This window comes from Maniola jurtina, chromosome 7, assembly GCF_905333055.1.
Source record: "Maniola jurtina chromosome 7, ilManJurt1.1, whole genome shotgun sequence".
NCBI lineage: Eukaryota > Metazoa > Arthropoda > Insecta > Lepidoptera > Nymphalidae > Maniola > Maniola jurtina.
Genome location: NC_060035.1, coordinates 5,534,310 through 5,558,498, shown reverse-complemented (window position 1 = coordinate 5,558,498; position 24,189 = coordinate 5,534,310). Strand labels below are relative to the sequence as shown.

The window sequence follows — 24,189 nt, the reverse complement described above, 5'->3', positions numbered from 1 at the left end:
GATTTTTTTCATCACGTTCATGTTAATTTATTCTATAATGTAGAATTATGGCCAATAAATCTATTCCGAGCAAAATTAAATACGTATGGCAAAAATTCTTATCAGTAAACCCTATCTGTGTATCTGTCTGTGGCACCGTAGCTCTTAAACGAATGAACCGATTTTAATTTAGTTTTTTTTGTTTGAAAGGTGGCTTGATCGAGAGTGTTCTTAGCTATAATTGAAGAAAATTGGTTCAGTCGTTTGAAAGTTATCAGCTCTTATCTAGTTTTCTTATAGAGTTTTTGTGTCAGAGGTTTTTAAATTTTCTGTAATTCATGAAATAAATCAGACCAAATAAACGAAAGTATAATAAATTTTTATAAAGATTGTTTTTAGTAAGGATATAATTAAGTAGATAAGTTTTTTTTAATCAATTATAAATTATTATAAAATATTATTAATTATTTAGATCCATTCATAAAAAAACTTGTCCTGACTGACTGATGATCTATCAAGGCACTGCCTAAACTGCTGGGATCAGAATTTTTTTTACGCGACAGATCGAGATGGCAACCGGGGTATGCCTGGGGTCCCGGGGGGGACGCTCCGCCCACCCGTACGTCACCCACGCTATACCGCATCGGGGTAGCGCGGGGGCTGTGCGGGTGTGCGGGGCGTCCCCAACCCGATTGCCATCTCGACCTGTCGTGTACCTACTACAGTTTTATTTTACAAATAAGATTTTTGGAATTTACACCTTGCGGTTAAATAAGGGATGAAAATTTGTATGTAAGTCAGTCTTTTATCAAGTCAAGTCCTGCATGAAAATTGGTAGGTATTTGGCCTTTCGGTTAAAATCACAGAACTCCAAATATAATACTACTACTAGTAGTCAAAATTGAAAAGTATGTGTTTTAGGATTTTCAGAACATTCCACTCCAACGAAGCTGGACCCGGGTTTGCTAGTTTTAACATAAATTCGCTACCTATCCGTATGCTACCTCGCCAATTTTGAAATATCAACACTCAAACTGGTATCATTTACCTGAAAATAAAATATAACTATACCAACAGCTACTATAGTTATACTTTTTTTTCAGCTGTAAAGCCACTTATAGCATTCGTTCTTTTTTCCGTCGAACAAAATTTATTACCTATGCATGTCGTGCTCATTTTTTTAATATAAAAAAGTACTTGTGGTGTATGCAGTTTTTTATGCCAAAAATGCGGTAAATGATAAAAACGACCTTGTGCATTCGAATGTACCTACTTGGAAAAAAATTGATTTTTGTACTATTTGTGCTACAAATATCAAAGGGTATGATGATATTAAATAATATTTTTTTATTCTATATTTTAATACAAAACTGAAAATAAACACGCTGCTGGTAAAGTCTAAATGCCACGCTTGAATAAAAAATATTCAATTTTTATTATTTAATTTTATTAAACTTAAACACATTGTTGTTGATTTTTTTTGTAACAAAACGTATAACTAATAGCTAAATATTGAAAGTATATGCAAGAGGATTTTACATATAATATCTTTAAAAGATTTTTCTCCCAGAAAACCTAGAACTTAGATGAAAATATATGTTGAGACCAGTAGTTTGATCTGTGCGTTGATAGATAAATCCGTCAGTCAGTCAGTCACCTTTTCCTTTTAAGTGCTACTACTAGCTAATACTAGCTTATGCTCGCGACTTCGTCTACGTGGACTACACAAACTTCAATCCCTTATTTTATTTTTGGTTGAAATTTCAATATTCATAGTATTTCTCATTAAAATGACTACATTTTTTATTTTTTATTTAATTGTATAGTAAATCACGCTGTTCTTCAAATAGTGTTTAACTACAAGGCCCATGCAAAATAAAGATAGTCAAATAATTGTAATTTAGCTAGTACTGTATAGTTTCCTCTCTACGTACTTGGTTATCTTACTCGTAGTTTTAAATAATTATGCACATTTTATAATCATGGTCTACGCGCCTTTGCGTGTAGGAATACAATCTGTTATGTTCAGCTACAAGGTGCTTTTGTATAAACTGAGAAAATTATTGTTTTCCAGCACCGATGCGATGGTAGTTTGAAAATTTTTAAGGATTCAGTACACACAAGCCCCAAGAGTTCGCCCAACGAGTAAACGCAACCGCACCGCTCGCCACCATAAGCAATTTCACCCCACTACCTGGATGCCTGGTGCACTTCGACTACCCCTTGTGCCAGATCTTATTTACACGCACGTAACTGTGAAATGAACTCTCTTCGGCGGTGTTCCCACTAGTTTTCAATATGGGTAGTGGCGGATCAACATTTTTCTGAAAAGCAGACAACGCATTGGCGTGGTTCTAGGGCTGCAAATGTTCATGGGCAGCGTTTATCACTATTAGATACTACTTAACTGATGCCCGCGATATCGTTAGCGTAAGTAAAAAATAACCAACGCAATTTAGGTCCATACCTTTCGTCAAGATGGGTTCAGTAGTTGTATCACGAAAAGCTGTTAACATACCGGCAGAAAGTCACTAAAACAAATACCTACACGAAAAGACACACTAACTATCATATTTAAAACATTATTAGTATGAATGGCTGTATTATAAATCTATTTGCCTAGCAAAGTCCCGTTGTGATTTCTAATCGATTACATTCCCTGATCTACTTTCATCTGAGAATGAATCTGCAAAGTCTGTACAAACCATTTGAGTTATTTAAGATTAAAATCAAGATCTAACATTTAGCTACGTTAAGAAATATCAATATAAAATCTAACCTAAGTATTCAACATTATTAGGAAATGGCAGAGACCTATTTACATAGTAATGAATCTCTACAATATTGTTTAATAATTTTAGTGTTTCTTTCCTTACATTCTACTACTATTACTAAGGCATGTAAGCGAGGTCAAATAGGTACCTACAATAAATACTATTTTATAATAAATCAAAATTAAGAAATGTGAAGGTGATATCATCCATGTTACATTATCACCATTGAACTTCATAATCGGTGCCACGGTCCGCTGGTTACCTAATACCCCAATAGTTAAAAATGTCCGCACCTCGCGTCTGGGAAACACGCTAACCTTTATTAAAATGATAACAAGTGCTGTCTCAGAACCAGCTATTAAGTATGAGATTACACCTATTAAAGGCTTTCGGTATTTGCTGTGGACCTTTTTGGAAATTAAATCTTTAACGCCATCCATAGAAGTGAAAAAAAGAGATTCAAAAAATTGTTCAGAATCAAATGAGAAAGATTTATTAGTTTTCTCGCTAAAGAAAGAAACTTGTTCATCTTTTACTGCAACTGAGTGTGAGAGCGGTGACCTCCAACTTTTATAGACACAACAATATATGCTAATTATTATTTGAATCATAAGTCATAACTTACACGAATTCGCGTTAAAACACTTTTAATAGGCACTTACTATATGTATAGAATAAATTGGCTTGATAATGTAAATAATGTGCATTTTGTATTTACAATATCATGATTATAACGATGTATAATAAATAAAAATATTTCCAAATAGCCGAATGAGCGTACTAAGATTTGGCAAATATTTGGTGGCGGCGGCCGTGAAAATTAATGCTTTGCCAATTTATATGAAAAGGATTAAATTAAAATCAGTGTTACTTTGTATTCGATAGGACTTGATATTATAGGGGCGGAATGATGTGGAAACGAAATGTATTTTTATTTACCTTTACTCAAAGGGCAGATTTTAAGGTCCTTTTGCTTAGCACTTCCAAACACCAATAAATTCTAATAAAAATCGTGGCACATTTTACATGCGCTTAAATTAGAAAGTAATAACAAGTTAGTTAATAAAACCACTTTTTATTTTTTTTGCATGACTATTCTTAACAAAATCGCGTTAATCTAGATTCAATTTCGGGTGTTTTATTCTCAAAGAGTGTATTTCTGTTGTACTTATGTTGTTTTGGTCTAGATTAAGTACCTACTTGCACTTTTTCATTTAATTATTCAAAAAAAGATGCACAACTGTTATTTTCCAAATACTTACTTACCAGTTTGGCGACGAACAGGTGCTCTTTATAACTTATCTATTTCCTACATTTAATAGGTACTTAACAAAAATATTACATAGTACATAATAAAAGCTAACTTATTAATATTTATAACCCTATACGGAAACAAAAACAATAAACGAATTTAATACATATAAACTAAGCAGCAGTATTTTGTCAGTTAAGGGGTCTCTATAAGAGTTCCTTTTACTTTTTATTTAAATATATATCGGAAAGTAATCGAGTTCCCAAGGAATTTTTAAGAAACCCACATCCATACGGACGAAATTGCAGGCATCAACTCGTTTTTCATCTACCGTAAAACGGGGCTACTTTGAACAGGTTTTGGAGGTTTTTGGATTGTAACTTTTTTTTTACGGCTCGAATTTCACTTTTTTTTACGCCAACAGAACAATGTGTCCTTTGGTTATCAGATCTATGGCAAATTTAACCTCCCCCCCCCCCTTAACTCCCTACTTTTTTTAATTTATTAAATGTCAAAGTAACCCCAGAAGTGGGGTTTCTTTGACAGGGCATTGAAATGCAACTGAAGTCAAAGATAGTCAAAGCACGGGTTACTTTGACATCATTTTGACCAAAAAAACTATTATTTTATTGAAAACTACATGGATTTAAATGAAAACAAATATTTTTACAATAAAATTATTCTTTATTAACGCAATAATGACACTTAATCAGTCTCTTAAGTAATAATTAAATTATTCTTTATTAATTCAATAATGGCACTTAATCAGTCTCTTAAGTAATAATTAATATAATTGAGATCAATTTAAAAACAAGACAAGGTAACAATCAATTTTGGCAATATTATAAGGCAAGAAACAATTAGTCAGAGTCATCCTCACACACGACACATTCGTATGACGGATTGTTTGAGCCCTTATTGCACATCCCACACACCCAGTTTTTACAGGTAATGCAGCATATCCAGTCAACAGAATGACGGTAGAACCTATAGTCGCACCTACAGATATAACATAAATTGGACTCCTTCTTATTCTTCTTCTTGTCCTTTTTCCTGTTTTTGATTTCCTTCTTGCGAACCAAACAACTCAGAGGCACATCTTCGTCGGAATCAGTCTGGTTCTTTGTAAGCAGTCCAGAGGTAGAAGGTTGATTATTCTCGAAAGCTGAGACATTTTCTTCTATTTCAGGAGAGTCATCCATAGTTGGAAAATCTAAAATAGAAATCGATTTTGGAGAGTTATTGAAGGTGCTTGGCGAACTGACTTCTGGCATAGGTGGGGAATCGATTTCTGGAATATCGTCGATGGTGGGTGGGACATCTATTTCTGGGGCATCTTCTTCTGCATTATCTCTTTGGCTCGTAACCAATATTTGTGCTCCTGGCTTATTAACGACTTTCCTCCCTCTTCTGTGACGAATTCTTTCAGTATTGTAACCCCTCGTCTCTTTTAAAAACTCCAGCAGACAGCTATCTAGGATACGTCCTGTTTCTTGTTCGCGTTCACCTGGGAGCTTTTGTAAAACAACTTGAGGGTCGAAAGGGTAAAATCCCGTAGTTCTGAAGGAGCTCTGCAAATTTTTCATCAAATTGGGAGCCATTGCATCCATCAGTCTCTTCAGTAACATGGGAAATTGTGGCTTTGGAATGATGCCCCGTATTCTCGATTCCTTTCTCCAAGTATCCAAAATCTTTCTCCATTGTCTTTTTAAAGGACCATATATACCCACATCGAGGGGTTGCATTATGTGCGTCGAGTTTGGTGTTAAAGTCGTAAAATGAATGTTATTTTGTATTGCTGCCTGAACGACTTCAGGTGAGAAGTGCGAAGCTAAATTATCACCTATGACAACTGCTTTTTCATTTCCAATTCTTTCTTCCTGGATGCTCGGCAACAACAACTTGAAGAACCATACCTCGAAGAGGTTCATGTCAAACCAACCGCTATGACTATTTCTGTAAATTGTTCCTAGTGGGCCTCCCATTGTCCAGTTCTCGTACAGATGCTTTGATTTGTAGACAACCATAGGAGGAATCATTTTTCCGTCTGCTGTGCCACAAAACATGATGCTGACCGATGATTTGGAATGCTCCTGGACTCGTTCGACACGTCTGTGACCTCGAGGGACTAAAACTTTTATTGCCCCCGGGTCATCAGTCACGTTCGTCTCATCATAATTGTAAATAAGACCTGGACGTGTCTCCTCCAGAGCTGGTCTCACATTTTCAAAAAATTCTTTTATCTCATTAGGACCCACTGATGCCCTAGCAGGTTTGATATTTGTGGCCAGTCTCTGAGTAAGGTTGTTTCGCGCTGCAAAGTCGGTCACAAAGTCCGGCCCCGGTGAGTTGTCTTTCCATTGTTTTATAACCCTACCTTCCCTGGTGACCAACATCTGAACAATAATTTGGATATCGCGTTTAGTAAAAGGAACACCCCAATCTGTTAATATTTTCAAGGTATCGGCTATTAGTTTTTCAGTTTCAGGAGTCAAAACAGTTGGATGACCCGGCTTTAGTTCATGTTGGTGGTGAATTTTGTTTAGAATAGTTGTTCTATTTATTTTATACTTCTTGGCAGCCGCACTCTGGGTAAGAAGACCTGCCCTCACTTCAGCAACGGCTTTTGCAAGGGTTTCATCGCTGTAATTTTTGTAACTCCGGGCACCCAGTTTTCTTTTATACTCTCTGACCATTGTAGTTCATTTGTAAATACAAACAAATACAAAGGTAACCTAAAACAAATAAAAATCCTTATTTTACACCAATTTAATCACGAATACTCACAATTGTAGTTTTATTTAAGTAAACAATACAATAAACTTACCGAAAAGTAAAGATTTTTTCGTATTTTTGCACCACCACACAACACAACAAACTCAAGCGACGAACCTGTTCGGACTAGTCGGCGGGCGCGCTATGACGCACAGCACACACACACACACACTTTACTTGTGCACAGCAGCAGTGCTGAGCACAAGTAAAAACCGATTTTGGCGCTCTGTCAAAGTAGCCCCAAAATCTGTCAAAGTAACCCTGGAAGTCAAAGTAGCCCCGTTTTACGGTAATCAGTATACTATAATCATTGTTATAAAACAAAGGAACGAGAAAACCATTAATATATATTTTTGTACGGCTTTAAAAATAGAAGTCTTTGTATTTCTAGTGCTAATATTAGGGCTGTCCAAAGTGCCTAATGTTTATTTTATAATATAAGTATGTCTACAAAAGTACAAACTTTGATCTCTATGATGCTGAACTGAACAGCTATGTTTCACAATTTTATTTTAATTTCTCGGCATTTAAACACTTAAATTACATTTACACCTATCATACTTTTAAGTTCGAATATATAAGTACGTATGTATTTTGCGTAAGTCAAACTTGTGGCTATAAGTCAACACTACCACCAAACCTATGGAGAGGGATAACAAGAAAGTAAGAGATAAATAATAAAAAATGTACACAAAATTAAAATTAGATCGCTTGTTTTAAGTGAATTAGGTTGAGAAATAATATTGAACTAACTTTTCGCGCGATTTTGAAAGTTACTTTAAGCGGATACTTTTGGAAGATTTTTAAACAATCCAGTTGGGATTTCTCAAAATTCCTTCTTAGTAGGGGTCTACGTTATAAAGAAAATCTAATAAACGAATACAAAGTCTATTACTAGACCGAGTGCTTTGAGCAATACTTGATAGGTTGATTTTTTTATTTATTCACTATAGGTAAGCGCTTGACCACAATCACACCTGATGGAAAGTGATGATGTGGTCTAAGATGGGACGCGTTTACCTAGAAGGTGCCTATTCACTCTTGTTTTAAATATACCCGGATTGTAATTGGTAGGAAACACAGATCGCGGAAGAGTATTCCAAACCTTAGCCATGCGTATGATGTTTTTGCGTTGATTAGTCAGTTTGTCTTTTTAATTGTGTAGGAACAAGTACAGATTAACATTTTTATCACCATCTTATCATTTTAATTTTTTTTTTAATATTTAAGGCATATTACTATTTTTGAACAGCGTTATTATATGGTACCTACTCATACAAAGATAATTTAAGTAATTTAAAAAAAAATGAATCTGAAATCGTCAGCCCTTGTTCGTCGCAGTGGGTTTATTACGCATTGAGTCGAGGAGCAGTGCGGACACTGCATACACATGACATAAGATTAGTTACAATAACGGCCCTGAGCAACGGCCCTGTTCTACCCTAACATTACCTACTAATGGCCGTGACATTCCGGACAATACCAGAAATGTCTAATTGTACCATAACTAGTTCATTCCAAAAACAACTTAAATGACTCATTCAACTATCCACCTACTTATCACTGCCCATATTATATCACTAGCCATATTTTTGCGAAAATGTGTTTATTTGTTGGCTTGTTGGCTTGTCCTTCAATCACGTCACAACGAAGCAAGGGATTGGCATCGTTTTTGGCATAGATATAGTTAAAGAACTGAAGAGGCTATTTATCCCAAAAAGTCAAAGAGTTCCCACTGGATTTATAAAAACATAAAACCACATGGGCAAAGTTACAGGCATCAGCTAGTAAATATATATGTATGACTGGCTAAAACTCACTGATTTGTCGAAGTATGCCCCACTATATTATAGATAGGTACCTGTTTGTTATTTTATTGAATATTACATCACTCACGACAGTTTAAACACTAAAACTAGGTAGGTAGCTACTTCTTGATTTTGCAAATAATTAGGGTTCGGACATTAAAACAAACGCTATGTAGTGATTATGAAGATATTTGTGGCACTAATAAAAAAAACGTTACTATCTAATCATCCAATCGTTTATATTTTATGACCAGTTGACTTTTTTCGAGGAATTTTTGAGTTTACTGAGAAAAGTTTACACGTGTCATAGCAGTTTTTCTATAATTGCCCTTTTAATTGGACCATCATTCTTGGTAGAGTTGCAGTTTGCGGTCTAGAATCCCATGAGTCAACGAAATGCAACAATTTCCATTTACGGTTCCCAGTACGGTGAAACTTCATAATTACAATACAAATGATTACAAAAGAATTTTAATCTAAGTAGTCATCGGAAAATGTATAGATAATTAAAACTCGTCATTGATTAATCAGGCTTTTACTAGCCGTTTATAAAACCCTAACTACCTACCTGGCTATTAAAATGTGATAATTGGTATTCAACTTTTCATTTAAATTTTTCTTTTTATGATTATAATATTGCCAGAACTTTACTTATTAGGAAATTATACGCGACAAATTTTTAAGATCTAGATTGATAACTCAAAATTTAAAAAACTCTCGACACAAAAACCTCTATAAGAAAACTAGAAAAGAGCTGAAACTTTCAAACGGCTGAACCGATTTTCTTCGATTATAGCTAAGAACACTCTCGATCAAGCCACCTTTCAAACAAAAAATACTAAATTAAAATCGGTTCATTCGTTTAGGAGCTACGATGCCACAGACAAATACACAGATACACAGACACACAGATACAAACGTTAAACTTATAACACCCCTCGTTTGGGTCGGGGGTTAAAAATTAGTAAAATTAACTATATTTATATAGTTGATTTGATTTTAAATACCTTTAATATAGAAAACCGTGTAATGCTTCTTTAAAATAGTGATGAAAGAGACTAGAGTCCTTTAGTTGTTTACACTCACCTCCATTTTATAGGACTCGACTCTAAAATGCAGACTGGAGGTTCGACTTTCGAGTTCTTATTAATAAGACTCAGACGTTTAAGTCTAAGGGAAGACTTAGGTAAATGACTCGAGTCTGAGACTTGCGCGTGATATTCAATTATTCTTTTTTTTTAAGTAAAAAATAGCGAGCGCCACTGAAAGGTTGGTGGTTCCTCTGGTGCTGCAAATGTTCATGGGTGATGGTAATCAGATTTAAACACTTAGGTCTGCTCGTTTGCTCGCTAAGTAATCATATTTAAAAATAATTCTCACTCTTACAATTTCAACTGTATCTGTGTAACCTCATCTGTTCATACTCTAATCTGAAAGATGGTCCGGTCCTACTCTTGACTGCGTGGTCGAGGAAAATAAATAAGATAGAAAATACGACACCACACTAAGTATCGACCATCCAAAGAAGGTGAGGTAATATCATTATATTATTATTATCACAGTATTATTATGTACATTTGTACGTACTTCTGTGATGTGTATTAATAAAACCTACTTTAATTTGCATACCACAATTTAACGCAAAATTAAACCAGTTTTGTAACAAATATGCTGTCCTATTTTGTGCTCGATCATTAATATTGCTTAAGTATTCTACTATTTGAACTCGTTTGTAGACAGTTAAATTAAAATCAATATATCATGTTAATATTACATATCATGATAATATTTTATGGCAGAAACATTCTATGTCTTCTAAGTTATAAAGGAAAGAAAATACCACACTTGATAAATTGTAAGTTAACGCGAATGTTCTGAAATATGTGAAAAACTGATTTATAGTTCACTCTGTCATTTTTATTATACCTAGTAACTAAGCTCGTAACTTTTATCACCATATTATAAGTGCGAAAATGTGCTTGTTTGTTGATTTGTCCTTCAATCACATCACAACGAATTGACGTGATTTTTTTGCATGGCTATATTTGAAGACCTGGAAAGTGGCATAGCCTACTTTTTATCCCGGAAAATCAAAGGGCTCCCACGAGAACGCACAACAGACGGAAACGTTTAAGTGCAGAAACCAGCACAGAGGGAGAAGAAGAAGAAGGGCTCCCACGAGATTATTAAAGACTTAACTCACATGGACTACGTCGTGACGTGAGCATTAGTTAGTAGTAAATACTTATATATCAATATCAGTGCGTAGACCGTTAATGTACGTTATCGCTTGTTTACATCAAATATAACTGTGGACAAATAGCCAAGCTACCGTCTTGAATACAAAAATCCATTTATGTGTCTACATAATATAGATCTGGTATTTATTTTTCAATCGGTGATCTACTGTGTTACGCAGGCGAAGCCGGCGGCTGATACATAGTGAGCCAGCGCAACATGCATTCCCATTCCCACGTACGAATACGACCCGTATAGCTGACGCGGCGTAATACCAGAACCCGCGCGATGTGGGAATCGTAATATTAAGTTAGAATATTCTCATCCTTAGAGATAAGCACTAGTTTTAGTCTTTTCATTTAAATGTAACTTTGAATATAATTATTATAAGGATATTATCGCCGACTAGTTTTCTTCCATCCACCTCCTGCGAGCCTAAACATTACTGGCGCAGTGACGGGGTAGGATAAGCTGTACCTGTAGCTGTATCGGACAACTGTGACGGAGAACAACTTATCCTGAGAACCTACCATTCGGAGGCCGCAGTGTAGTGGAGAATCTAAACTTCGATTCGTGGAAAGAAATAGATCGGCGATGCGGTAAGTACTTGAATCGTTCAAGTTCCTTTTACCTATCCTTTTCCGACTAACAAGAAAAAGAGGTATTGTGTTTAATTTTTTTTTATTGATTTTTTTTTAATCGTACGTTTATTGTATCCTCATTTATATATATCGTCCTTATTCCTAAAATTTTATAATCTAGGTTTATACAAAATCTATAGACCTATTTAATATAATTTTACGTGAACTTTAGGGAAGTAATTTTTTTATTGAGTGCTTTTTTATAAAAGTTTTTTGAGTGTATTTTTTGTGTGTGTTAGTTTAATTTTTATTCGTCAAGATTTTTCATCCAAGGTCAGGACGTAGTTTCGTAGGGTCGGTTAATAGGTCATTTGACCTGGCAGGGGGGGAGGTTTCTCCGCGTGTCCCTCTGACTAGCAGAGGGCACAGTGGATGAAGCGGAGGATGGGACGCGGGCGACGTGCGCGTCCCAAGGTCGGGGGACGCACTTCGTTGGTGCGCCCCGTAGGTGCGTCGATGGGGACCGAGTAGGTCCCCGGTGGAGGGTCTGCCTTGGCAGACGTCGCTGGCTGGGTCGCGGTTGTTTGCTTCGGCCGTTCCCGTGACCCAGTCGCCAGGCGACGCGCAGTAGCGCCGCTGGGGTTTAGTGGGTATTCCGGTCGCCTCTCGGCCGGCGAGTCCCACATACCCTCCCTCCGGGGGGGATGCGTAAATGCATTCCCCAGCGTCAACAAAAAAAAAAAAAAAAAAAAAAAAGGGTCGGTTAATAGGTCAAGAGCCGTAGACGAATCTAGGAACTTAGAAGACATGGCATCAAACGATTTAGATACTATCTATAAATCTATTAGATTTTTACCCGAATTTGACGGAAATCCTCATGTGTTAACACGGTTTATAAATTTGTGTGACCAATTAGTGATTGCCCATTTTGACATTAGTCCGGGACATGAGTTACAAAATTCGGCATTAATTAGTGGAATATTAAATAAAGTGACAGGTTCCGCGGCTAGGTTAATTAATGCAAACGGTATCCCAGATAGTTGGAATGGCATACGAAATGCCCTTATTAATAATTTCGCAGACCATCGCGATGAGACCGCTTTATACAATGATTTGTCTCTACAGACACAAGGCTCTAGCACCCCGCAAGAATTTTACGAAAAGTGCCAAAACCTGTTTAGCACAATTATGACCTACATTTCCCTACATGAATCCGTACCTACCACAATAGAGGCTAAACGGCAACTTTACCAAAAGTTAACCCTGCAGTGTTATTTACGTGGTCTAAAAGACCCGCTAGGCTCAAGGATACGGTGCATGCGGCCAGTGTCAATGGAAAAAGCCCTCGAATTTGTACAAGAGGAACTTAACACCCTATATATACAACAGCGAAATGAAGGCGGGTTTTCTCGGGAAAATTTTGGACATAAATTTTCCGTGTCAAATTACACAGGTCCTTCAAGGTCACAAGGTTTCGCTATGCCTGGGCCATCTTGGCAGCAGCCCGCACATTTTAGACCACCTCAGAGTCAGCAACCTATGCATTTTAGACCTGGTTGGAAACCTAACCCTCAAATGCATCCGCGTGGTCCTAGTCGTACCCAATTAATGTTTCGCGCTCCTCCACCGAATTATAACCCGAAGAGCAACGTTTTCAAATTACCAAATCGACACCAATCGCCTAACAATTCTAATTTCCCACGTCCCATGAGCGGTGTGAGTCATTTCACCCCTAGACATTTACCACCATCGGGACATGATTGGCGTAAATTTGGTAATCCACCACCAACTAACTATATGAAATCACGCGACGTCAATTTTAATGAACTTAACTATGACTATGATTATGATTATGACTATGACTACGATTATGACTATGACAATTACGAACAATTTACGGATGAATGCTATAATTACTATGAGGAAAGCTCCTCGAACGTTGAACCAAGTCCAATAATAGAAGAAGTTGATCAGAAACAGGAAGTCAGTTCTAAGAAAGAAAATTTTCAGATAGCCAGCGAATCCGAAAAACCAAGATAGATGTTAATTTTTATGTCCAGACTCCAGCGGCAACTTGGTTATGTACAGATTAGTAATCCACCTCTCAGATTTCTTATCGATACCGGGGCGAATCAATCTTTTATCAGTCCTGAAGCAGTACAAATGTATTTTAGTAATATGCCACTTAACTATGAACCCTTTGAAGTAACCAACGTGCACGCAACAACTAAAAATGACTATTCCATTACATTACCTTGGTTTTCCGAATTTAACGAAGATGGTGATATTACTTTTTACGTATATCATTTTCACGAATACTTTGACGGTCTTTTAGGCCTAGATTTACTTGAAAAATTGGAGTCCACTATTAATCTTAAAGACAGAAAATTAGTAACGCGTAACGCTGAGATTCCAATAAAAATGTATGATTCGCGTAACGTTAATTTGTTCGAAGACATTATTCCTGCTCATTCTTCAAAGCTATTTGCATTGCCTATTAATTCGCAGGACGGTGATGTCTTGATTCCATCTCAAACTATATGCAACTGTATTATTTCCGATTGTATAACACGCGTTAAAAATAAGAAAGGATATGTTGAAATTACTAATGATTCCCCGAATGATATAGTTTTTTTCATAGACAAACCCATATCAGCAGAACTTTATAATTTTGAATGTGAGCAAACCAATGTCTCTTCGAATCGTGCTAAAGAAGTTTTTTCTCGTCTTCGCATTGGACATTTAAATCCAGAAGAAGCAGCTAATTTGAAAGCACTGTGTGCAAAGTATGCCGACGTGTTCTATCTTGAAGGTGAACCTTTAACGTTCAATAATAAGATTAAACATAAAATTAAGACCAGCGATGAAATTCCTGTACATACAAAAAGTTACAGATATCCTTATGTCCACCGACAAGAAATCAGAGATCAGATCAGTAAAATGCTTGAACAAAATATTATAAGACCTTCTGACTCCGCCTGGAGCTCTCCTATTTGGGTGGTTCCCAAAAAGGCAGATGCTTCTGGTCGTCGTAAATGGCGTCTTGTCGTGGACTTCAGAAAAGTAAACGAGAAAACGATTGATGATAAGTACCCTATTCCCAACATCACCGATGTTCTAGACAAATTAGGGAAGTGTCATTACTTCACTACCCTAGATTTAGCTAGTGGCTTTTACCAGGTTGAAATGGACCCCGCTGATATTCACAAGACTGCATTTAATGTAGAGAATGGGCACTATGAGTTTTTAAGGATGCCCATGGGGTTGAAAAATGCTCCATCGACTTTTCAGCGAGTCATGGATAATGTTCTCAAAGATCTACAGAACAAAGTTTGTCTAGTATATCTTGATGACATAATTTGCTTTAGCACAAGTCTTCAAGAGCACATAGTTAATTTGGAAAAGATATTTCAGAGATTGCGTGAGTCAAACTTCAAGATACAGATGGATAAGTCTGAATTCTTGAAGCTGGAAACCGAATTTTTAGGTCACATAATTTCTAAAGATGGTGTAAAACCAAACCCCAATAAAATAGCAGCCATAAGTAAATACCCATTACCAAAGACTACGACACAGATCAAACGTTTTCTCGGATTGCTAGGATATTACAGAAAATTCATCCCTGATTTTGCACGTCTAACAAAGCCCCTTACTCAATGCCTGAAGAAAAATTCTAAAATAATAATCGATGATGAATACATAAGGTGTTTCGAGCACTGTAAGCAACTGCTTACCAATGATCCCATTTTACAGTATCCGGATTTTACTAAAGAATTTTTGCTAACAACTGATGCTTCTAATGTCGCAGTAGGTGCCGTTTTATCACAGGGCCCAGTGGGGTCTGATAAACCGATCGCATATGCATCTAGAACTCTTAATTCTAGCGAATTGAACTATAGTACGATAGAAAAAGAACTCTTAGCAATCGTCTGGGCCACCAAGTATTTCAGGCCTTACCTTTTTGGACGTAAATTTAAAATTATTACAGATCATAAGCCCCTGCAATGGGTAATGAGTCTTAAGGAACCTAATTCGAGACTTACAAGATGGCGTTTAAAACTCAGCGAGTTCGATTTTACGGTGTTGTATAAGCAAGGAAAGTCTAATACCAACGCGGACGCGTTATCGCGCATTGAAGTTCATGTGGAAGAGCTAAGTTCGGTTGCTGTGAATCTATCGGACGGAGCTCCCTCTTTAGATGACTCTGGAACTCTCTCAGCTCCGGAGGCTGAAGATGGTTCTAGAACAGCAACTGTCCATACTGATGACGAAAGCCCCATCTTGGAAATCCCGATTACAGAACATCCGTTGAATAAATTTACTAGGCAAATCGTTTTTAACGTTGTAGGTGATATTAAAACCAAACCAGTCACTACAAACCCCTTTGAAAACCATAAGCGTACGACTGTTCAATTATCTGAATCAAATTTAGAAATAGATGTCATCAATGCTATTAAAGAATTTGTTCAACCTAAAATTAAAACTGGTTTATTAATCAATCCACCATTGGCTATGTATAAGATAATTCCAATAATACAGAAAACCTTTAAAAATTCGTCAATGATACTCAATTTAGCTAAAACAGAAGTAGAAAATGTTCGAGAATATTTAAGGCAGCAACAAATTATAGATAAGTACCATGATGGCAAGACAAACCACCGCGGTATCAATGAATGCTTTCTTGCTTTATCTCGAAAATTTTACTGGCCAAAAATGCGAGAGCATATTTCAAAATTTATCAACGACTGTGAAGTATGCGGACAGGCTAAGTATGACCGTAATCCAATCCGACAGCAATTTCAAGTAGTTCCACCACCCAGTAAACCTTTTGAGCTTGTGCACTTAGACCTCTTAAGTGTCGAAAGCTGTAAGTTTCTGACAATAGTCGACTCTTTCTCCAAATATGCTCAAGCATATTTCTTAGGAGACAGCACGGCAGTCAGTGTAGTTCAAGCATTACTTAAATTTAGTACGCATCATGGAAATCCTTTAACTGTAGTTACTGACAACGGTCCGGAATTTAACAATCAAGTTATATCTGAGTTCTTCAATCTTCATAAAATCCAGCATCATAAGGTCGCACCACATACTCCTAACGAAAATGGTATCGTTGAAAGATTTCACTTGACACTCTTAGAACACCTTCGTATCTTTAGAATCAGTCAAAAGAATGAATCAGTAAGGAACCTGATACCTTATGCTCTTCTAGCTTACAATAGCAGTATTCATAGTTTCACAAAATGCAGACCAATCGAAATAGTAACTGGACATTTTGACCCACGCGACCCACTCGACATAGACCTCACGACACATGTCTTACAGCAGTACATACAGGATCATAAAAATAGAATGAAAATTACATATAACCTTATCCACGAATCCTGTAGTAGTCTACGCAGAGATTTAACTAATAGTCGTAATAGAACTAGAGAGCCCGAAGCAAATTATTCCCCAGAGCAACAAGTTTTTGTTAGAAACCCTGTTGCCTCTCGTCAAAAGGCAGCTCCCCGCTATACTCAGGATGTAGTTGTGGCAAATCTCCCAATCCACATTTACACTAGAAAAAAACGAGGCCCAATCGCGAAATCAAGATTAAAGAGAGTTCCTAACACTGCCCAATTGTTGCAGGATCCTCCTTATAATCAATCTACTTCTGCAGCCAGTGGTAATGCAGGAGATCCAACTTGAAATTACAAAATGTATTAGGTTTTATCAAGGTTTCGGTTGCACATCATTCAGTTATAAGCTTAAGTACAATTAAATATTTAGTTAGTAGGTTAACCAGTCTTTATGGTACTGGTAAAATTATATCTTTAGATGATAGAGAGTATTATGATATTATAGGATTAGGTTCGTATTATGTAAGAAACGAAATATTCATAGTTTATAAATTTCCTATAATTTTAACCCAAGTATATGATATGTATAAATTATCCATTGTACCCAACAAGAATCATGAGATCCTAATTCCTTATCATCCATTCCTGGCAATAAGCTTGAACGAGTACAGGTACATAGAGGCTGAATGCCCGAAGACCAGCAAGGGTTATCTATGTGCCGATATTAGAAGCTTACAGCGTGAACCTTCGAATCAACCAGATTGTATCCAACAACTTATAACCGCCCAAAATAGAAGTAGGTTTTGCCATCCAGTGAAAGTAACTTTGGAAAAACCAGCGTTCGAGCAACTTGACGAACGTCACTATACAATGAGTTTTCCGCTGCCCACGAAAGTTCACCTATCGTGTGGCCACGACCTGTACCGGACACTTCGAGGCAGCTACTTGGCAGTAATTCCACAAAATTGCTTTTTGAAAACGCCAGAGTTTATGATTCTCAATAGAAACGATCGCATAAAAGGCCAAGCAATTCAAGTTATGGATTTACCTAAAGAAGAACCCTCTGACTCAAGACCATCTCCGCATTATGAATTGAAGTCCACAAAACTGGATCACCTACATCATGCAAGTGCAAAGGTTTCATCTCAAACACCTATCACTTTACCTCCGAGTTCGGACCACGGAAGTATTTACCACACAACCATACCCATATACACCATATTGGTTGGAACCTGCGGACTGAGTATAATCATCATAGTTTATCGTAAAATACAGCGCACGAAGACATTGCAGATAAGAAGCACAGCCAAGGTGTTCCATAAGCGCCGATCTGATGGGGGAGGTGTTACGCAGGCGAAGCCGGCGGCTGATACATAGTGAGCCAGCGCAACATGCATTCCCATTCCCACGTACGAATACGACCCGTATAGCTGACGCGGCGTAATACCAGAACCCGCGCGATGTGGGAATCGTAATATTAAGTTAGAATATTCTCATCCTTAGAGATAAGCACTAGTTTTAGTCTTTTCATTTAAATGTAACTTTGAATATAATTATTATAAGGATATTATCGCCGACTAGTTTTCTTCCATCCACCTCCTGCGAGCCTAAACATTACTACTGAATAAATATTATTGCATTAGACATGTCTGTAGGAGAATTTTAAGCTTTGCACTTTGTTTTTATATTATCAAGTTAATTTATACAAACGTACATGACACCTACTACGTTTAGCAGTTAACAGGGCTCTCTCCGTCACTTGCTTCCACTCGTTTCATACAATCGTAGTTCCAATTTCATTTGAATATTAAGCAACCAAAGTCCATGAAATTTTGCAGACATATTCTAGAAACTAATATCTGTGTCTGTGGTGTTTTAGATTTTTCTAAAAATATGTAGTTTTAAAATTACAGGGGCTCAAAGATTTGTATGTAAATTTTTAAGACCGCGTAACTTTGAAACCGAATATTTTAACAGAAATCTGGAAAACCACAGACATAGATATTAGTTTCTAGAATATGTCTGCAAAATTTCATGGACTTTGGTTGCTTAATATTCAAATGAAATTGGAACTACGATTGTATGAAACGAGTAGAAGCGAGTGACGGAGTGAGCCCTCTTAAGAGGGCTCTCTCCGTCACTCGTTTCATACAATCGTAGTTCCAATTTCATTTGAATATTAAGCAACCAAAGTCCATGAAATTTTGCAGACATATTCTAGAAACTAATATCTATGTCTGTGGTTTTCCAGATTTCTGTTAAAATATTCGAGCCCCTGTAATTTTAAAACTACATATTTTTAGAAAAATCTAAAAACCACAGACATAGATATTAGTTTCTAGAATATGTCTGCAAAATTTCATGGGATTTGGTTGCTTAATATTCAAATGAAATTGGAACTACGATTGTATGAAACGAGTGACGGAGAGAGCCCTGTTAAAAATCAGTGGAAATGGGTGGCGCTTACAAAATCAATGTATGATAATTATTACTTGATCCGTCCAGTTGTCTAGTTTCACTCGGGTGAAATTTGTGTATTATATGCATAATATATAATATATTGTTCTGTATGATGCCCGTGATTTTGTCCGCGTGGATTTGGGTTTTTGCGAATCCCATGATTATTTGATTTCGGGATAAAAAAATAGCCTATGTCCATCCCCGGGATATATTTATATCTCTACACCAAACGTCAAAATCGGTTGAATGAATGGGCCGAAGTCGCGGGAATTATCTAGTAATTGTACTGTATAAAAAATATAAACTTACTGCAGTGTTATTCATTATGTATTAGTAATATATAAATATCAATTAGCTACCATTGACTTGCTATTAATTGCTACATACAATCTACTGCAAACTGAACGACAAAATAATGAATTTCTAACTATGTTTATTTATGTAAACATAAGTCCACGCAAAGTTATATTACGCGTGTCATTAATCTATTTACAGTTGACTTACGGTGCACTAAAATGTTATCTAGATAAACAACAGGTCATGTGCGAGTCGCACTCGCACATGAAAGGTTCCGTACCATTGTACAAGATATTTTAACATTCTTATGTGCAACACTGCAAGTTAATGACAACAGCGTAAGTTATTATGACAAGGTATGTGATTTAGTAAATTATTTTTTTCGTGAACACATTTAATTTTACTTCAAATCAGGTTTTCGGATTTTTTCTTTTACTTGCGCTATCCAACATTATCCTAGGTCAACGGAAAGTAACCTATCCTAAGAAAATCTTTCTTGACAGACACGACAGACGGACAGATAGACAGACAGATAGACAGACAGACAACGAAGTGATCCTACAAGGGTTCCTTTTTGGTTTTGAGGTACGGAACCCTAAAAAAGGAGTGTCATATTAAGAGGCTATAATATAAAATATAAGATATTCGTTGGTCGAATAAAGGGAGTATCCGACCAATGCCAGCATACCGGGATATCAATATCCCCAGCAACAAGCCCTCGTGCCGGACTTAAACCTCTAGTCATCCGGTATACGGGAAGGGACTACGTGTAAGTATGTGGAAACAGACCAAGGAAGAAAGCAAAAGTGGCTAAATAAAGACAGCGTGTAAAATACTGTACTTTTTCAATAATTATAATAAAAGGTCCATTGATAAGTGACCCCGTCTCAATCCAGCTGTAATATATAATATTTAAGTTTACTTTAGTCTTTACCTAATAGTACCTTTCAGGTACAGAAAGCTTACTTCGCAAAGACGTCTTGCCACGACGAAATAAAGTGCATTAATTCAGCCCGCACAGCGCTGCGGCCTAAAACTTGACAAAGCCTCTCTTTCTATCGCGTAAACTCTTATCTCTATCTCTCTTAAGAGCTACAACATACGAAAGCCGTTGAAAAGGCGCGTTGCCGTAGATAGGTATATTTCTCGTGTGACTTGACCAAGTAAGCTCGGCCTGATAATATAAGATCAGGATTAAGTAGAAATAAACAACAAAACTCAAACTGGTAATAAACCGATCGGAAAGTATATACTTATACTCGGATACTTATATAATTTAACATTTTTTTAGGGTTCCGTACCAAATGGAACCCTTGCGGACGTCGCTTCGTTTGACTATGTATAATAATAGATTTAATTTATTTTTGTGCCCCTTCGTTTTTGACTTAATTAAGAAAAATAAAATAAAGTCTCTATCTAGCACAGTTTTTTAGGAATCAGCAATAAATCTTTTACAAATAAACTTAGTGTTGCTATCCCAAATAAAAGGGGTTTGTTTTTGAGACGGTACATTCATTTAACTATTTATATATTTCTTTCTAAGCTACGGAACCCTTGGCTGACGACTCTGACTCACATTTTGCCGTTTTTTTTTTATTTTATAAGTATTATCTTGAAGGCATATATACGCTCCAAACGGGATCTCATAATAACCTTGTGTGACTCCTGAGTACCTACCTAAGGTGGTCCTTAGGATTTCACCTCAGATAAAATGGGAGGTATGCAAATATAATCTGTGCATTATTAACTAAGATCATGTTAGAGACATTAGAGATAAATAGGTATACCTACTATTACATTTTTTGCTCTCTTCCTTGTTTTACGCAATATCATTATGTTTTTCCTTATTACAGTTGGCTACATATTTTGCATTTAGCTGCTCTTATTTATATCAATCCATTATTCTTCATATTCACGTACAATTTTTTTACAATTTAATAGAAGATAAAATAGAAGTTCGCTGACTGCTCGAAAAGTGCCGAAAGCAAGAAGTTTGAAAATAGATACAGTATACATTAGTAGGTACAAATTATTTTATATCTATATATTTGCAGGCAATTAGGACACAGGCTTTTCCTACTTGTGATAATAGCTATTATTAGAATTGATACAAATAAAATATATCTGTTTGAAACTCGGCTTCTAACAAAAATGTGTATTGTGTATCACTCCACCATCTGCATCAAACCTGGAAGCACAGTCATTAGTCGTAACATTCTTTAGCGATATAATATGATATAAGTATGATTAGCTATTAAAGGATAACAAAGAGTTACTAATAACATGTTTCTAATTATTATTGACATATTTTACACCCGCATTCGCAAACTATGGAAGCAAATAATCCATAAAAATAGTTTTATTAAAGTTTGCCTTGAACCATGGTGAACTCTATACCTAACAAAGGAAAGGGTCGCTATAATAATAATAATAATAATAGTTTTTATTGTCAGGCATAAAAAAACCCATATACAAATAAAATTACAATAGAATATACGTTACATTAAAAGCATTCACTTACATTAGATTAACTTAAGACTAACTGAAATGGTTAAAAAAACTCACTTCAGATGTCACAGGTCACAGGTATTATTTTCTGTTCTTATCCTGGTGTACAGACAACCAATAATTAAAAATAGGGCTATGTATTGCAGTATGCTCGAAGGCGCCCCCGACACCTTCGAAGCGTAAACACCCTGGCTTATTCCACTAATTCCCATTGAAAATCCTAATAAGAGGGGATTTGTGAACTTTTTTGTCACTGGGTACCTATCACATACACAAGCGTAGGCATTTGTCTTCATTTTCTGGAATACGAACGTATGAGCTTTGCCTATCTGGAGTTTTATAATATCCTTGCTCATACTTTTACCTTTGGGCAACAACGCTCCCCAAACAAAGTAAAAAGATGAGGATAATTAGAGAAAATTGATTCAATGAAAAATCCTTAATTATGAAAAAAACAGGAAAGCCGATTAGACCTTCAAGTCAGAGTCAAGATAAGAAATTATACAATTGCAAAGATTAATAAGATTGCAGTTATAATAAAAATCCGGAAGGCCGCATAGATTACTCATAGTTTAAGGCTTAGGTACTGCATTATAATGCTTAGTATAAGCTGCTGCAGCTGGCCTCGCTACGAGAAAATCCATTTAAGAGTGGGTAAATATATTTTGTCATATAAAATGTGTGAGTATTTTAACAATATAATAAATAATTTACAAGACCAGGTACCTACGCTGGTTCCTTCACTACATGATGCATAATTAACCGGGCATCTTCACGGATGTTTTGTCCAACGATTTGCATGAGCCAAAGCACCAAAGCATAGGCCTAATGGTTTCCATCGGCAAGGTCAATGTGAAATAAACAAACCAGTATTGGTAATTGGCGTGGAGCAGTTTGTTACGGACTGGTCGCATTCCGCCCACGATCGTCATCAACGGAATTTCCTGCATGATACATAATATAATATGCGGTAATGAAGAAAATGCTAATAAAAATTGCCTGAATTGATTCTCAGATAATAATCAACTATGTAAAAGATAATACTTACCATGGTTTTTTTTTTAGTTAATGATTTTTAAAATGACGAACTTGTTTGAATATGACGTGCCGATAATAACATTATGTTTACAGTATCGAAAACCAACATAATATTCAGTCAGGCAACCCTCACGTACATATTTTTGACACAAGTAGTTTAGCAAAAATAAATGAAAACATGATGTATACTTGGTCCTATCATAAAAATGTAAGAATATCGTACCTATGACATATAATTTCTCTTTTCTTAACCTGTATATAAGTATAGGTATACGTTTGAATGCAGTCACACGTCATAGTAGGTGATGATACCTACTAAAGTAGAGCACGCATGTCGGGGTTATTCTACTTTTTAAAATCCCAAGGAACTTATCTTCACACACAAAGAAAGAAAATTAAGCAATTTCCCTATTAAGAGATTTACGCCTTTTCAATTTTTTTAAGTGCCCACTATGTTATTAGCAAAATTTTGTAACTGGAAACCAAAATTAACCGAACGTTGCCCCTCTCTGTTTAAATCTCATTCGGGAGAGCGTTTACATTGCAAAACCATGTAATAACCGCGGCAAGACGAGTTGCAACAGTTTGCACCGCAAGATGCGTGCGCTACCAAGCGAATTCGAGAAATAATGAATGGAAGTTCAATGTCACCGGTGTACACTGTGCTGTACATATTAATAGATTGAAAGAATTAAGCGTGCATTGTTTATATTTGACAATGTGACCAAGCCATCGATGAACCAGGCTATCGTCTATCGTGTTTCGTTTATCGAATAATAGGTAAGTAGGTACCACGAGACAACTTGCAAAACCAAGAGCGATAAAGTCGAAGGGTAATTTTTCAATTATGAAATTGGGTGAGATCTCAGCAGCAAGATTCGGCCGCATCGGGTGCATCGAAGTAATGCTCATGATGTCAGCCATTGGAAAAAAACACGGTGTACGAAATCAGCAGAGGCACGGAAGTAACCGCTACTCATGACTTTGATTTTTTTACGTCACGCCCGATGCTGCTTACGTCAACTACATTTTCAGAATGAAGATTGCGGTCTTTGCGGCTCTGATTCAGTCTCACTTATTTTATAATTACTGCATTGTAAATAAAAAATTAATATTATTCGTCGAGTGGCTATTAAAGAA

The 24,189-nt window shown here is 36.3% G+C and overlaps 1 protein-coding gene across 2 annotated transcripts in view; it reads right to left on the bottom strand.

Moving 5' to 3' along the window:
• Positions 1 to 24,189, bottom strand: part of LOC123866559 (elongation of very long chain fatty acids protein AAEL008004-like) — a 52,382-nt gene that overhangs the window by 21,595 nt on the left and 6,598 nt on the right. The gene's annotated exons all lie outside the window — the stretch shown is intronic.